The sequence below is a fragment of the Cygnus atratus genome, chromosome 3 (assembly GCF_013377495.2).
Source record: "Cygnus atratus isolate AKBS03 ecotype Queensland, Australia chromosome 3, CAtr_DNAZoo_HiC_assembly, whole genome shotgun sequence".
Classification (NCBI taxonomy): Eukaryota; Metazoa; Chordata; class Aves; order Anseriformes; family Anatidae; genus Cygnus; species Cygnus atratus.
Window position 1 is genome coordinate 21,488,522 of NC_066364.1, and position 16,764 is coordinate 21,505,285.

A 16,764-nucleotide genomic window follows, 5' to 3' on the forward strand; every position below is an offset into this window, starting at 1 on the left:
ACTTTGAGCAAAAGTCTGCCTCAGTTCCTTTGAAATCAGGACCCTGATTTAAGGAAGGTTTTGTAGCCCACACCGAGCCTTTGACCATTCTGATAGGCGTGCCTCAAATATTAAGGATGACATTACACTGTAATCATTTCTGGACTTGTTGCTTTCTGTATGTGCCCCAGAGTTGGTTAGCTTCTTTCACACACAGCTGCTTCTCCCATCATCCTGAATTAACAATCATCCTGCTGTTGTCTCTTAAAACCGGGCTCAACTTTCCTGGGTTTTGTTGCTGTCTGTGCCCTGGTCAGCGATTCCTGTTTTCCAGCTCATTTTCCCATCTACTTTCCGGTATATTTACTTTTGTCCCCAAGAACAGGAATCTTTTTCAACATTTCCCTCTACATCAATATTTCAAATTTAGCGCCAGAAAATTCTCTTCAAAAGAGAAATTTGTGCTGCTTTCATCTGGTGGTTTGGGCTTGCCATTGCAGCCCCTTATAGCTGCTGGTTTGTGGCACTTGAGAGAATCTGGATGGTAGGTGACTCTAAGCCATATAGCCATCCATTGCATACTTTTTTTTTCCCCACTGTGCTTTGTTGTATCTTAAACAGAACAGAAAAGCATAGAAACACAGAATGGTTTGGGTTGGAAGAGACTTTAAAGATAATCTCATTCCAACCCCCTGCCATGAGCAGGGACACCTCCCACCAGACCAGGTTGCCCAAAGCCCCATCCAGCCTGGCCTTGGACACCTCCAGGGATGGGGCATCCACAGCTCCTCTGGCAGCCTGTGCCAGTGCCTTCTCACATCTTTAGCCATCATGAAGCAGAGGGAGAGAGGAGTGAGGCAAGCTGGCAGGACGCAAGAGCTGGGAGCACAGGCATCGTCAGCTGGTGAGAGCAGCTTTTCACATTTGTGTGGCAGCCCAGACTGCAGAGCTGCAGCCAGACGTGGGTGCTCTGCAAAGGATGCTGAGTCAGGTTCACCTGCACGAGGACCTATCAGTGGGGTCTGCGGCTGCTGCCATACCCCAAGTCTGACATGGAGAGAGTTACTCCTGGTCAAGAACAGAAACCAAAGAAGAAAGGGGAGGGAGAAGAAGAGAGGAGATAAAAATGGGGAAAAGGGAAAGCTCAGTGGCCAGTAGGAAGATAAGTGATGGTGCTCCCCAGGCGAGCAGCCTTCCCAGGGCTCCCCTCCAGCACTGCAGGGTCCCCCCGTAACACTCCTGAAGAAATAACACGGGTTTCTTTGGGATCTGCTCAAACTCTTGGTGGTAGTGATCACAAGGACCCACTGCAGCCATGTTAATGGCTTTGCTGGGGCAAGGACCATGAGGCCCAGGAGGGGAACACCCTGCCTCTGGGCCCTGGGGGACCCTGCCTGGGTGGTCGGGGTGATGGGCACCCCGCTGCCAGGGGAAGGAAGGTGCACACCTGCACACAGGAGGCTGTCGGCAACACAAAGACACCCAAGGCACTGTGCAATGTGGTGGTAAGTGTGCCTGCTTGTGGGCATCAGTTATTTGTGATCTGCCATATGCTCAAGTGACTGAAGCCAATGTCTCTCAGCAGCTGTCGCTCCTCCTACATGATAAAGACTGTTTGCAGGACATCCCCCATGTGCAGTTCCATTTTTGATCAATAAACTGGTTTAAAGCAATATTCTCTGCTGGCTTTGGGGGTCATTGAGCTTGCTTTACACTAGGTCTTCAAAACTGATAGAGGTGCAGCATTGTACAAGAGAATTCTCCATAAAGCAAATACAATTTTTATTCTATACCTGGACAACAATAGCAAACTGCATCATTTTGAAGTCATAATTTTGAAAGTAATTACGATATTTAACTGAAGAAGTACTTTCCAAATTTACCATCCTTAGACAGGCCAGGGAAGGAATATGCCCAGTATTCTGAACTTACAGATGATTTCAACTCTATGTGCAGGATGGGAGTACCACACAATACTGTCTGTGCAAACAAATTAAACAAACCATATGAATGAAACAAACCAGCAAATCTTCCTCTATACACAACCATATGAAAAATGTGGGGCTTTTTGTACTTAAACAGTCCTTAGATCTGAGAGTACTTCCTCACAAATCATTACATGCGATATTTAAAAATGAAAGGTAAGCTAACAGGAATTTTGCCTAAAACAGATGTAACTTGAAACACCAGCTCTTCAGCAGCAACAGGTTTGGGCACCATCAGCTCATAGAAGAAAGACATGGTCCTGCCCCAAAGAGCCTACAATCCACGTGGAAGCAGATGGATGCCAACAGATGGAGGAGCACTGAGAAACAAAGAGAATATAGCGCTTGGCATGGGAGGCAATGTTCTCAGCTCACTCACAGTCAGATTGTTTCCAAATTTTTGTAGGCGTTGCAGCAAAGTACAGTGTTAAGGAGGGATCTGAAGGTGGTTAATGAATTTTAAGATGATGAGACAGGCAAGGAACAAGAACAATGTTAGTCATATTGTTGCATTACACAGGAATATCTTTGTGGAGCACAAAATTAGAGAGCTGTATTGAAGTGTGCTGCTGGCGGAAGTAGGAAATGCTGTCAATAAAAGAGGACTGGAACACTGTGTGGATGAGCGGAGGCATAGATTGACATTGCAAATAGCACAGTCCTCAAAGTCATCTAAGGTTATGGATAGACAGTAGCAAGAGACTGTGTTGTTGAGGCTTATGGAGTTACCAATGAAGTAGCTTAAACTACTCATTATTTCATGCTGAGAATTGACTAGTTCACTTCCCACAGCTCCAGTGTGAAGTGGTTACTCCTGTATTTGCAGCCAGCCTACCCACATTGCTTTGATGACATTGAGGGACAGAATAATAGAAACAGACAAAAATTTAACAGCAAAAAAAAACCACATAATACCAGAAAATCAAGTTAATTTCTGCTATGGAGAAAGGAGAACTTCTGCTGTGAAAGAAAATTGTATGTTAGAAATTACTGCAGACTGTATCTGTTAGAAAGTGCATTAAAAAAAAAAAAGGAAGAAAAAAAAGAATTGGATGTATGTTTTCTTAAAAGAACTCTATGAGCCCTTACTGTGATGCAATTGTGGAAATAGGAAAAGTGATCTTGGCATTTTTTTTTAAAGTATTTCCAAAGTAAAGATAGGTGAGCATTGCTGTCACCGGCAGTAGCACAGACATAGCACAAAGGCACTAGCACAACTCCTCTGGCATGTGGTTCTGGCCGCTCAGGGCTAGATTCCTCCCCCCTAACTTTAGACCTGCACAGTGTAGATGGCTGCCTCTGAACTAGTTGCTGTAAACCACCAATGTAATTTGCCTATTTTAGACATTTATGTTGAAAAGGCAAGGAAGTGATGATGGATAATACAGTGAGATAATACAGCCAGCTCAGATGCAGACATCAATAACATAAACACAGTCACATGGATTGCACTCCATTGATTAGAACAAGAGAATTCAAAGAAACCTGGTACGAGGAAGGGTTACAAAGATGACTATTGCATATGAAAAGCATAAATCACCAGAAGTAGTTATAAAAAATTGTCTTGTTCAACCTTGCAGAATGAACACTGGAATGGATAAAATTGCTTCTTATAAATACGAAGGGGAACAAATACCAGAGAAAGGGAACTCCTGCTTAGGCCAAAGGTTAATACTGCACGCACAAACAACTCCAGCCGTGAAGAGATCTATTATGAAAATAAGGCGACTTCTGATGTAGAGTGGGTTTCTGAAACTTTGCAAAAGAGAAAGCAGATGAAATAGTTTTAACGTGTAACTTAGCCTTTCTTCTGTGTCTCTAGATCTTATGCTATTGCATGGAAACTTCATCACATAGTGTAACGGTTGACAAAGCAGGTGCATGAATTCGTAGTAGACACCTGATTCCTTAGCTGTTTTAAATCACAGACACCAAGGGCTATATGACAAGAAGTAGATTCTTTGGAACAGTGCTACTTCTATTGTAGTGCCTGGTAGTAAAGAGCTGACAGTTTTATGGCACTGTAAAAGCATTCAGAGAAATTACTCTTAGACTCCTAATAACACAAGACGTAGTAATGAAATGACTCATCCTCATTCCTCTTTATATTACATTGAACTTTTACAGCACAGCATTCAATTGAAACAGTCCAGGTGGGGCTCCATGTACCGCTGTACTTAACTGCCTTCCTACTACACCTTGTAAACTGCTGTTGTCCAGGAATTTCCTAGGTGCTTGTTGCTACTGTAGAAAATACAGCTTTATTTTTAAGTTTTCTGCCTGATACCTGTGAGAGTTTGGAAGGAAGAAAACTGCTTCTTTACTTATATTTGTGACAGGCAGCTGTCAAGGATTAAATGCCTGCACATCCTGTCACTACTCAGAGAAGATGGAGACTTTGTTAGTCTCATTTAGTGTTAGTCTTTGAATGTGGAGGGTCTTTGAGAGCCACCCTTTCTCAAAAGGTCAGTACAAGAATGCTACTGAAGTTCTCCTTGTGGTGGTTTGACCCTGCTGGGCATACGAACTCCACCACAACCGCTCTCTCACTCCCCCTCCTCAAAGGAAGAAGGGGAGAAAATACCGTGGAAAGGGCTCAAGGGTTGAGATAAAGACAGGGAGATCACTCAACAATTATTGTCATGGACAAAACAGACTCCATGTAGGGAGATTAGCTATCCTTCCCGAACTGACCCTGTGTGGGCTACACTTCTTCGCACACTGCCTAACAGTTTTATGTTTTTATGTCATTGCCTCAGCTGCGGCCAGTTACATGTCCATTTGGAGCTCGATGGAGCTGGCTCTGATCTGACATGCCTCAGCTGCTGGGCTCTGCTCACAGAGGCCACCCTTGCAGCCCCCTAACCCAACCTTGCCATGTAAACCCAATACACTCCTTTAGGCTTTTCAAGGTTGGCATGTAATCCATACACTGCCACATCTGACATGTGACTTTCAAGAGCATGAAGAACTGATAGTCTATGTCTATATTGTCTTTGGTAGGATCATGAGAAAGCACCGTGGTCAGGCTCACATGGACGCTGGCAAAGCTTCAGGGTTCCTAAGGAGTATGGACTCCATTTGTATGGCATATTGTCCAGAGAGACAGCTGTGCTACAATCCTTTGCATCTTGAGAATCCAAATTCTTCTGCTACATCATCCTTTGCGCCTTCTCTGCTCCATAAACATTGACCATATCAGCAGACTGGTCATGAAGATCAATCCACCCTCTTTTGGCTCTCTCTTGCTGCTGCTGTGGAATATTGAACCACAAAGAATCATCCCAAAGGGCTATTCCAATACATGGGAAGGGATAAGGTGATCCATTAAAGGATTCTCAGAGCATAGGATCACCAAACGTTTCCTCTCCTCTAGGATACTGAAGAAAGGTGACTTTGTCCCTGAACAGCGCTTTTTACCTTAGTTCCCAGCTACTGGATAAAGTCAATAGCTCAGGCCCACCTCCCCTCACTCAGTACAGGTATTCAAAGAGGGAAAGCAACACTGAGGCTTATGGAGTGGCTCACTACACATGGAGAAGCCATCTCATAAGAAGGATGGCATTTAAGGGCCTGCATGAGGAGGTATACAATATGATCTGATGTGCAAGTATAGCAATTTTGGGGGCCCCATCTCCCTTGTCCCAGCAGACAGCCACTGCCCTACAGAACATTGCCAGTCCTGACTGTTACTGATCCATGTGTGATCAGTTTGGGTAAATAAACCCATTGCCTGCTTTTCTGTAGCTAAGGTGTACAATAGGGCAGATATGTTTACTCCTTTTACAACTGAAAATCAGAAAGACCTAACCAAAATAAAATAAAATAAAAACCCTGAAACAAATAAAAACAAACCAAACCAAACCAACCAACCAAACAATGCAACTAAAGGGCAGAGGCAAGACTTGGGGTCTTGCAGGTCTGAAGACCTTAATGGCAACTAGCACATTTTCAACACGCTCACACCAACTACTGGCAACTCTGATGTCTGGTTCCACCTTAATGATTTGTACAACTTTCCAGGAACTGTAGATTGAACTGCAACAGAAAACTGGGCTAGCAGATATGGGCAAGGTGAGGAGAGGGTAGAAGCTTGTCCGCTTCTGCTGTGCAAGTGACGTTGCACCACAAGTACTTCCCTGTTGTGTCTTTTGCTTTAAAGCCACTTCTGGAATGTGGGTTGAGTATTTAAAACTCAGAGGGGAATAATGACTGTCTTTTTTAAGCAACAGCTTTATGCCTTGCTGCTTCTGAGCTAGGCTCAGGAATCAGCCAGCACAACATGATACCAGAGATGCTGGAACACTGCACACTGTTCTCATTGGCCTGGGAATTACCTCAGGTGAATATTGGCGGAAAGATTTATCCACATCCATTACTTGGGGAAGGTCCATATCTAGCAGGCAGTGAACAGACTTCCAGTGGAGGTCCCAGACAACCCTGGAAATAGTTGGTAATAGAGCTTCAATGCACTGTCTTGCAACAGTCCCAGCATTCAGATCACACGCCAACTACTTCAGCAAGGAGGTGCAATGGAAGCACACACAACGCAATCCTGTCAGTTTGTGAAGAAGATGGATATAATCATAGACCATAATGTCATTTTCTAACTACTGTGTCACTGTTGTTCTGCCCAGGGAAGCTTATGGCAGACCTGTGGATATATCTGGATACAGAACACTTACAAGACACATCATTACTCAAGAGCACATCCAATCCTGTGACTGTGCCAATTACCTGCTATTAATCCAAGGTGGTATGTTATTTGTTGCTCTAAAGGAGTGACATATAATGGCTGCTATTTGGCAAAGAAACAAGGCATTAGGCTCTTTCTTGTGAAGAGCCTGCAATTTCCCTTCCACTTAGAAGAGAGGGAACAAAGAGAGGTGAGCTCCTTAAGGAACAAGACATGCCCCCTCAACACTGGTCTCCTTCCCATAGTCCACTAGATTCCATCTACATCAAGACACCCACCAGATATTGGCTCCTGTGCCAGGCTGAACATGTGTTCCTGGCTAGCCAGTCCTCAGTGGGTGTTTTGCACTGTGAGAATCAATATGAGAAATCGCTGCGATGAGAACTCTTCATGTTGTGTCCTTTGCTGCTGATGAGATAAAGAGCTCGACTGTCAGACTGCATGGTCTCACAGACATCCCTCATTCCATCTGCAGAGAGTCCCAGATGATGAGAGGCTCCATCACAGTGTCCCAGGTATCTTCTGCAGCTTGATACACAGTGAACAGCTATACAGATCTGCTGGGTTGTTACTTACCCAATACATATATACACACAACCTAAAGACTTTTGAATTTGAACCATTTGTATGAAGCTGGACAGATCATTCCCAGCAGTTCTATATTGCTGCTGTAAAATTTTCTCAACAGTAATTCTGTGCATAAGAGCAGGTGCCTGTGCAGCTATTGAACAGGGTTCTTTCTCCCCTTCTTCCTCTACATCCCACACTGAAACATATATGCCAGATCTTCCCAGTGAATCCCACAAATGAGAAATCTTAAGAAATAGCCTTCTGACATGTAATTCTGGAAGTGCAGGCATCTGAGTATGGCAGTTGAGGATAGAAGGCCATGAGATCTCCTGCGATGCCTGACAATGACAGGGAGGCTTGTGAAGAACTGTCGTATTTTATGTATGAGAAAAACCCTAACGTACAGTACCCTGTCACCTGTAACTTGCTTTTCTCTTTAGCTAGGGACATTTTTCATTTGTCTCAGAACAGAGCCACATCATGGAAAAATATATGCAGTAAGAAAGTTTGAGGTACCAGGACTCTGGAATGGAAAAGGGTTCATTCTAAGAAGATAATATGGACATATTCAAAGCACGACCATAATTTTTGTTCTAATTCTGAAGTACTGATTTACAACAGAAGTACACAACTCCAGTCAATCATTTCACTGGTACATTTCTGTTCTTTTCAAACAAATTTTTCAGATACTCAAAATGTGTGGGTTAGTATATTCCATATGGTTTTATAAATTGTGAGTCATAAATCCTAAAATGACGGTTTGCTATTTTTTTTCCCAAACTAAAACTTTAGGGTTTACACTTCAAGGCACCTGATCTACGTGCTAAAGCCTCAATAATCTTCTTTTTGGAAGGGCTAGAACTTGTTCTACATGTGATCACAGTAAAAATGAACCTGGAGTTATTAACAAAATGCAGAATTTTATACAGATTTACCCTTACTGCATAAAGAAATGTGTATGAACATCAAGAAGTTCCAAACTACTCATCCGAAGTTTTTCTTAGTGGTCTGATAAGAAAGTTACTTACACTTGGCGATTATGGATATCTAGATCTGTAACATACACAGACAGTTTCTAATTTGGAAAATGTAAAGGATTTGATCTATCATTGTAGATAAAAAAGCCTGAACATATACTGCAAGTTTCCACTGCACAGGCTAATGAATTAGTCCACCTAGAATACAAAAGGTCTGTAAATTGTCCTGTAAGACTTCAAACTACGATATAGTAAGACATAATAAATTACTGGAGCTTTCCAAGTATGATAGAAAATGCTTCAAAACTATAAACTAAATTACATGGTTTTAGTGGGAACTTTTCTCGTTGAATTTCTGTTCTTGCACACTTTCTGACACATTCCCTTGTTTTGTTTCCTTGTAATTCCCTCACATTGCCGATTACATACGGTTCCCATCCATTACTATCTGTATGACTATTTAAAAGTTCTAATCCCTTAATATGACTTCTTTTATTTCTGGAATGTCATCGTGCCGGCACAGTTGTGGTACTTAGCATGATTGGTGATCTATTTTTAGGCCTAATCCCGAGTAAAGGTACATTTCTTATGCTGTGAACTCTCTAGCTGAACCCTAGAAGATTCTTTCATCAGGTTCAGCAGAGTGAAAAACAACCTATGCAGGAAATAAAGCATGAAAAATTCATTAATCAAAAGAGTAGCATTTCTATAATGTTTATTTTTTCATTAGGCAGTCTTTATTCTGATTAAGTGTTGTGGCTGTCTGACTGTGAGGCCAAGCAGAAATGATTAAAACAGAATTTAAATTATCTAGGAGCGGAAAGCAAAACAAGAGGGGAACAGTAGTGAACATCTGCACTTAAGCATGACACCCTGGACTTAGCACTGACTTCTCTCTTCAGAGACTGCATCTCCCACATCACAAGACTAAGAGATCACTAGGACCAGATGGTATTCACCTAAGGGCTCTAAACCAACTGAAGGATGAAATGACACAAATGTTAACTGCGGTGTGTAACATCTCAGAGAATTGTTTCAGTATCAGAGCCTTGCTAAAATGGTGGTAAAACAGCAAATTGTTACAAAAGGTTCCGGGGTGATCTGAGGGACTACAGACAGCTAGCTGGTCGAGGGAAGTGACTGTCCCGCTCTGCTCTGTGCTAGGGCGGCCTCACCTTTAGCACTGTGTGCAGTTTTGTGTACTGCAGTATAAAAAAGGACATTAGAGAGTGTCCAAAGGAGGGCAACAAAGATGGTGAAGGGTCTAGAGGGCATGATGTATGAGGGGCAGCTGAGATCCCTTGGTTTGTTCAGCCCAGAGCAGAGCAGGCTGAGGGGAGGCCTCATGGCAGCCTGCAGCTCCCTCACGAGGGGAGCAGAGGGGCAGGTGCTGAGCTCTGCTCTCTGGGGACAGCGACAGGACCCGAGGGAACGGCATGGAGCTGGGACAGGGAAGGGTCAGGCTGGGTGTGAGGGAAAGGTTCTGCACCCAGAGGGTGGTTGGGCACTGGGACAGGCTCCCCAGGGCAGTGGTCATGACACCAAGCCTGCTGGAGTTCAAGAAGCGTTTGGACAACGCTCTCAGACATATGACCTGATTTTGGGGTTGTCCTTTGGAGACCCAGGAGTTGGACTCAACGATCCTTGTAGGCCTGCCAGAGTTTGGACAATACTCTTAGACATATGGTTTGATTTTTAGGTAGTCCTGCATAGAGCCAAGAGTTGTGAGTCCCTTCCAACTTGGCATATTCTATATTTCTATGATTCTATGAGACCAGCTAACCTGATGTCCTCGTTCAGCAAATCAGTAATAACCATTGCAAGGAAAAGAACGAGCAGACACATGGAAAAATGCATTGGGCAACAGTCCATGAAGCTTCATGGGAAGGGAAGAGACATACTTCATAAGCCTATTATTAATTTTTATTTTTATTTTTATTTTTGGAGGAATTGGCAAATAAATGGTCAAGGTGTACTAAACTGGATTTTTAAAAATTGAAAAAAAAATCTCATAAATGGAAGTCTCATGGGCTATGAAGATCCTCATTTGTATGAATAAGCAATTAAAAGATACTAAAGAAAAGGTAGGAATGCAAGCGTTCCCACTGGAAGGAAATCACCAATGCAATCCCATGGGACTTTGTGCTGGCATCTGTGCTGCTCAGCAAAGTCCTAAATGACCTGAAAAAGGTGATGAATAATGGGGGAACAGAGACTGCTGATTCCACTATGTTTATTACAGAGACAAAAATTGAAAGCTGACTGTGCAGAGCTGCAGAAGCACACTTTGATCATGAACAACTTGTGATAAAATGGCAGATGAAATTCTATATGGGGTATGGCAAAGGTGTGCATATAGCTATGTAGGCTGATTATGATCATTCAGGAATGAAATAGCATTTCTATGAAAATGTCAGCTCAGTAACCAGTAAGGGTCAAAAAAGCAACCAATTATTTGGAAAAGACTACAGAACAAATCAAAGAACACTTCAAAAACATGCGGTGAACCTGTATTTTTAATAACATGGGCAGTTTTGGTTCTCCATCTCCAAAAGGATGACGCAGAGTTGAAAAAGATACAGGAATGTGCAAAAAGTATATAATCAAAAGTAAGAAAAGTTTCTCTATGAAGAATGAGTAAACATGACTCTTCAAGTTAGATGTGTCCTTTTACTCTTCTCTTTCCTGCTTATTTTTTCCTACATCTTCCTCTACTTCTCATGTTCCTACATTTCTGTAGCCTTCTCAGACATTCAGAAAAATATTTTTTTTTTGAATATGGACTGGATTTTCTTTCCCTACCCTGAGTTCAAGGGAAGGGTTTCTCTAATCTTCCTGTACTCCTCCAAGGGAGGAATTGCATAAGGATTAACATCCCCCTCACATACAAAGGAAAAAAAGTATTCCTTTGAGATTTTTAACTCCTTCTTGCACCATAACCTTGTCAACAAGATTTTTACTGACTATCAGATGTTGATTTCTCTAGTTTCAAGGCTGATGGGCTGCTTTCAATGCAGTGCTGTCCTGTGAATTAGGAGCTGCTGTGCCACACTGTCTCACTCTGAAGGTAATTGCAGAGCTTACTGCAAACTCCTTCCATTTTACAGCACTCAGAAATATCAGTTCCAGCCAACTGCTCTTCCCTGATAGGTAGGTGGTATTACCAGCTAGGCATAGTTCAGTCACTTATGGGAAATCTGTGTTAATTTTATTTGGAAACTGGAGTAAAGGCACTGCAATAGCCAGGGGGTGCAAATACCCTGGCTGCTTCAACTTAAAATTTAGCTCTGACCAGCTTTTGATTCCAGTGGAAAACTCACTCTAGCTTGAGAGACATATTCAGGGAGTCCCACTCATTTAAGCCAAAGACAGGCATTGAATTAATGAGAAAGGCAATGCTTCAATCCTTGGCTCACATCATTTCAAAGACCAGTGCGTGGTTTGGTCCAGGAGGAACAGGACTGATGAGCTGCAGGCTATCCTTCATATAAGTTCCATGAAGACTTTCTTTGAGATACAAATCAATTAATTGCTACACATTTTTTTTTTTTTAATTTTTACACAAAAGTCCTTTCCTACCAGAGATTGCTTTTTAAACTCATCTATAGGAACTGTTCAAGGGATATAGATTATGCAGAATCCTCCTTTGCTTGGTTCCCTACCATCTGAAGCACTGACCTTGGTTAGCTTAGTGTATTTTTGTGAACATTAAAAGCTCAGTGGAAGGCTACTCTCAGTGTGGCAATGTGAAGGAAAAAAAAAAAAAAAAAGCCAGTCATTATAAAAATGCAAAGCACAACCAAGGGAGTGTGCTTTAATTTCAGACAGACAGCTGTAAAATTGCTTAGTAAAGATGGTTAGAAATTTCTGTTTGCATTTCTTCCCAATTGTAATGCAGAGGTGAATGGCTGTGTACTGATAGAGCCATCTGTCTTGTGGGTGCCTGGAGGAAGCCTCTGCACCAAAGCAATACTGCCAGTTTTACAGTTAACATCCTGGTGCACAATACTCTTGAGCTGAGAGCTGAGTTTCCACCGCGTGAGGGCATTGCGCAGAACAGAATACTCGGCTGAAATGACTCTTGCTCACAAGCACACGCTGCCAGATTGGGAAAAGGAATAAATATTCCTGCAGGGCATAGCCGCAATGCAAGCACACAGTTTCATGCACTGAGATAACATCTAGGTCCACGAACTCAGATTTGAACCCAGAGAGGAAAAAGAACAGAAACGGTGTGTACAATGTCTTTATTGGGTAGGCTTTCAGCTGACTTGCTTATCCTGGACATGCACAGAGAATGACAAAAAATGTAGGGATTCAGAAAAAAGAAGGTGACAGACTAGCCTAGTTTGTATTTCTAACTGCTAGTTTTATTCTTTTGTTAGTACTATAGGGTTCTTTTCAAACTTCTTTGGTTGGTTTCACAGAAAATCCTATTTAAGAGACTGCTGTACGAAGCATCAGTAATTTCTAGGTAACAGTAATTCTGATGATTTGGATCAGCCTTGGACAACTGGATAGGCATTAAGGTTGATAAAGAGGACCCTCAGTTATTCAAAAGACTAACAATCCTCTTAGAGGTATTTCCTCAATACCAGCTCAGGTTCATGACTTTTATGTGCCAAGTTTCCCACCAGTCCCATCTGAAAGTGCAAGCCTGAGGAAATTCACAAGGGTGCTGTTAAGCACAGCGCACAACAGCTCTGTGAGCCACCATCACACTCTACATGGGAAAAACCACAACCACACGTGCATAGCCCCATCTCTCCTTTCCTCCTGCTCACATCACCTTGGTAAGTCATCGTTGCCAGTTGCTTCCCAGGACCTTGCCATGTTCAGATTCTCATCATGTGGTACCTGCCAGGCAGTGAGACTGCTTTTCGCTCTGTGAAACGGGGCCTTACACATCCTGTGGGGAAAGGCCTTGCTAAGTATGGAGAAAGTGGAGTAGGCTTCTCGAAACACAACAGTCAGCTAAGTATTTGTACCTCAGGTACCCTGACAAGGACACCTGAAATGTTCTTGGCTTGATGTTTAACTTCGACAGCTTTTGCTTATGCATGAGGGAATCAGATTGAAAGAATGTTTCCAGGACATATCGACAGAAACACTGCTTTTTGTTCCCTAGAAATTTTATGGGAGAGTTAAAACAACATTTTGCAACCCTAAAAGACATGTTCTGTGTTAGCACAGAGACAGAATTTGGGAGCAGAAGGCTGTATACTACTTGTTTGTATGAGGGGTTTATACAGCCACAGGTCAGATTCTGGCTGGGGCAATTAGACTTTCCTCAAGTAAAGCTGCAGAACTGCATTCACCAGCTTTATTTACGCAAAGAGAAGAAATCAATATATTGCTCTGAATATCTCTTATCTTTGGCTGTTTTTTTTTCCAGTTTCTGGTACAAAACGTTTAATTCTGCCTTCTAACTGCAGGCTCCTGCAGCTGGTGCTGGGGTGGTACGAGTTATAAGTTGTTTCCTTTCATGTTTAGTGCTGGTGCTAATTGGCCTTACTGTGACTTTGCTGGTTGCTGTGCTGCTATGCTGTTATTACTCCGCTGTGTTTCCACTGTGCAGCTTTGGGGCCAGCCTGTGATACAGCCTTGACTAAAGGGAGCCACGAGGGTGATGAACCATTGCACTGAAGTGGGAATCCCACAGGCAGCTCAATCTCGTATAAGGATCTTCCTGAGTATTTGCTCCTGCGTCCTTCTGGCCTGTGACAGCTCTGGACAGAGTAACTGGGATTTCTCTATGCTGTTTCTAGCTCCAGCAGAAAATGTTAATGCAGCCCGCATTTTGATTCATGATACCAATTGCCTCTCCTCTGCAACTGGGCATTCCATGAGCAGTAGAAGCTGGGAGATAAGACGTTAGATGAACGTCTCTGATGAATCCTCACACTGGTGTCCAACAATCGATGAGGGTGTAGACAATGTTTAGGTAGTTAATGCTAACACTGAGAGTTAAAGGTCTGTGCTATGTCCCCGGAAATCTGCTCAGAGAACTGCTTCTGTAAAAACTTGAAAATTTTTATGCCCCACTATAAAACTATGAATGCTACTTCCCACGCAAATTTCTAAGTCTCAAATCATATTTTTCATCAGTAGATAATGTGCTTTTTGCAGGGATCTTCCCTCAATTACGAGCTGCAACACAACCAATAATATATACACTAGACACCATCATGGGATTGTCTTGTTGAACACAGAGAATACTGGAATCACAACAGCGCATTGCATTTTGGTGACAGAACTAAAGTTATGGATCACATATCGCAGGAAGAGAAACAGCTACAAAATTTCCTTTGATGTTTAAAAACAAGGGATCTTTCAGAATAAACGTTCTTAACTAACACAAACCATTCCCTGCAGAGCAGCAAATTCAAAATAAACACATAAGACGAAGTTGAAAGGCTATTTAAGTGAACACTTTTCACGTATTCTGCTTCCCCTTAAACATACCTTAAAAACAAAGACTTACATATTTTTGTAATGTGTCTTTAGTTTGGACTCTTATCCTTACCTATAAAAAAATAACACTTGCTCTTGCAGAAAAATGAAGAAATACTTGTTGGGAGCAGCAGTCATTACACACTGTGCTATTTAGACTCCTGTGGAGTTACCTAGTGCCACATGACTTTCTGATCAAAAGAAAAAAAGCGTACAAGACAATAAAGTGCATGTTAAATACATTAGAAATCAGTTGGTCTGTGTTCAGTTTTCAAAAAGAAGGAAGAAATACGGCATCATGACTGGATTATGTTATTTCTCTTTGGATCCCATAAAGAGTTGTACTAGATTCAACACTGTTCAGAATTTTTTATTAATGATCTGTAAGAAAACATAATCATTGCTGGTAAAATTTGCAGATGACACCAGGATTATCAGATAGTAGGCATTAATGAAAGCAGTACAGGCACACAAAGCAATCCATCATTTACTAATTTAGACACAGTCAAAGAAAATTAATGTTGATATGACGACACAAAAGGTCAGACACTTGATATGACCACAAAAAGGTCAGAACAAGAAGGACAGAACCAGGGACTATATCCTAGAAAGCAATAAATTTCAAGATGGGTACTTGTCTAGCATGGCAAATAATTCAACATGGACTCTCTACACAATCCTGTGGCAAAAAGTGGATATAAACAATGGAGAAAGTTGGCACTGCTGAGATTTTAAATGAATTCTATGTGCAGTTCACACACACTTGTTCTCTAAGTGATGTAAAAAAAAAGGAGACAATGTGGAAGAGAGCCATAAAAATGATTTGAAGACCGTAGAAAATGCCTTAAAGCAAGTAATTTTAAGAGACAATCCTCTCAGGTTACCAAAAAGGAGGTTGCCTTGTAGCTTGATTACAGTGTTCAAATGCTTTTACAGACAAAATACTGGTTAGTGAGGGACTATTTTAATCTAGTGTAGAAAAGCATACCAAGAACTAATGGTTGAAAGTTAAATCTAGACAAATTCAAATAAAAAATAACACAGGTTTCTAATGGTGAGAGTGACTGGGTACTGAAATAAATGACCAAGGAGGCTAAGTCTTCATTTCTTGATGTCTTTAAATCAAGCTTGCCTGTCTCTGCACAAGACTTCCTTTAGCCAAAAAAACAAATTGTGCTTTTGTCAGAGTCAAGTTACTGGTCTCCATCCTGAAGTAAAAGGAAAATTTATGGCCTGATATCCAGATGGGGTCATAGAAGATAATCTTCTGTCCTTTTCAGCCTTAACCTCCATCAATCTATCAATTTACTGAGAGAATACAAAGAAAAAAACTCCCTGAGTGACTTTTGCCATCTGTATAACAATGTGATTCATAGCAGACTGTAAATCACCCGGTAATAAGTATATGTCAGAAACTATCAAGATTAATATATTCTCGCAATGCCTTCTAATTTAGAAGTTTAGAGTTATTTAATATTTTACACATTAATTTTATACTGGGTAATTGAATTAATGTGGAAGGGTTAAGCAGACGGGCTAATGAAACGCTGTGCCATGCACTTAGCTTAATGTGGTTGGAAAAATCGATGCACTTTGGTCTGTCAGTTAGCAATCAGAGATTTAATTGAATAACATGTCAAGTATTTTAAACTGTTTACCAATGTAAATAGAATCCAGCACTATAGTGATGGTAATAAGCTAAGGTGCTTTCTCTGAATTCCAATCAGATTTGAACATGACCTTCATTTTAAGCTCCTACCATGTCAGATTCAGATCAAACAGCTAACAGATCAAACAGCTATCATTACGTCTACAGAGCTTGGCGATTACTCCTATGATTTGACTCCATATTTGCATCGGTTCACTCTCTAAAACACAGGTAATAGGTAACCAGTTTGCTTTAGGCCACCTTGTGCATGAGTGCATAAAGGGAAGGAGAGGAAAAGGAGAAGTCCCTCCTCAGCATGCACTGGGTGAGTTCCAAGCACAGCTGTACACAGCTCTTTCTCTTCTCCCTTTTACCACCTCTGGACACTGGCTTCCCAGCAGAAGGTGTGAAAGCAGCAAGGAGAGGGGTCATGGCCCCATCCAAGCTGAAGGAGCT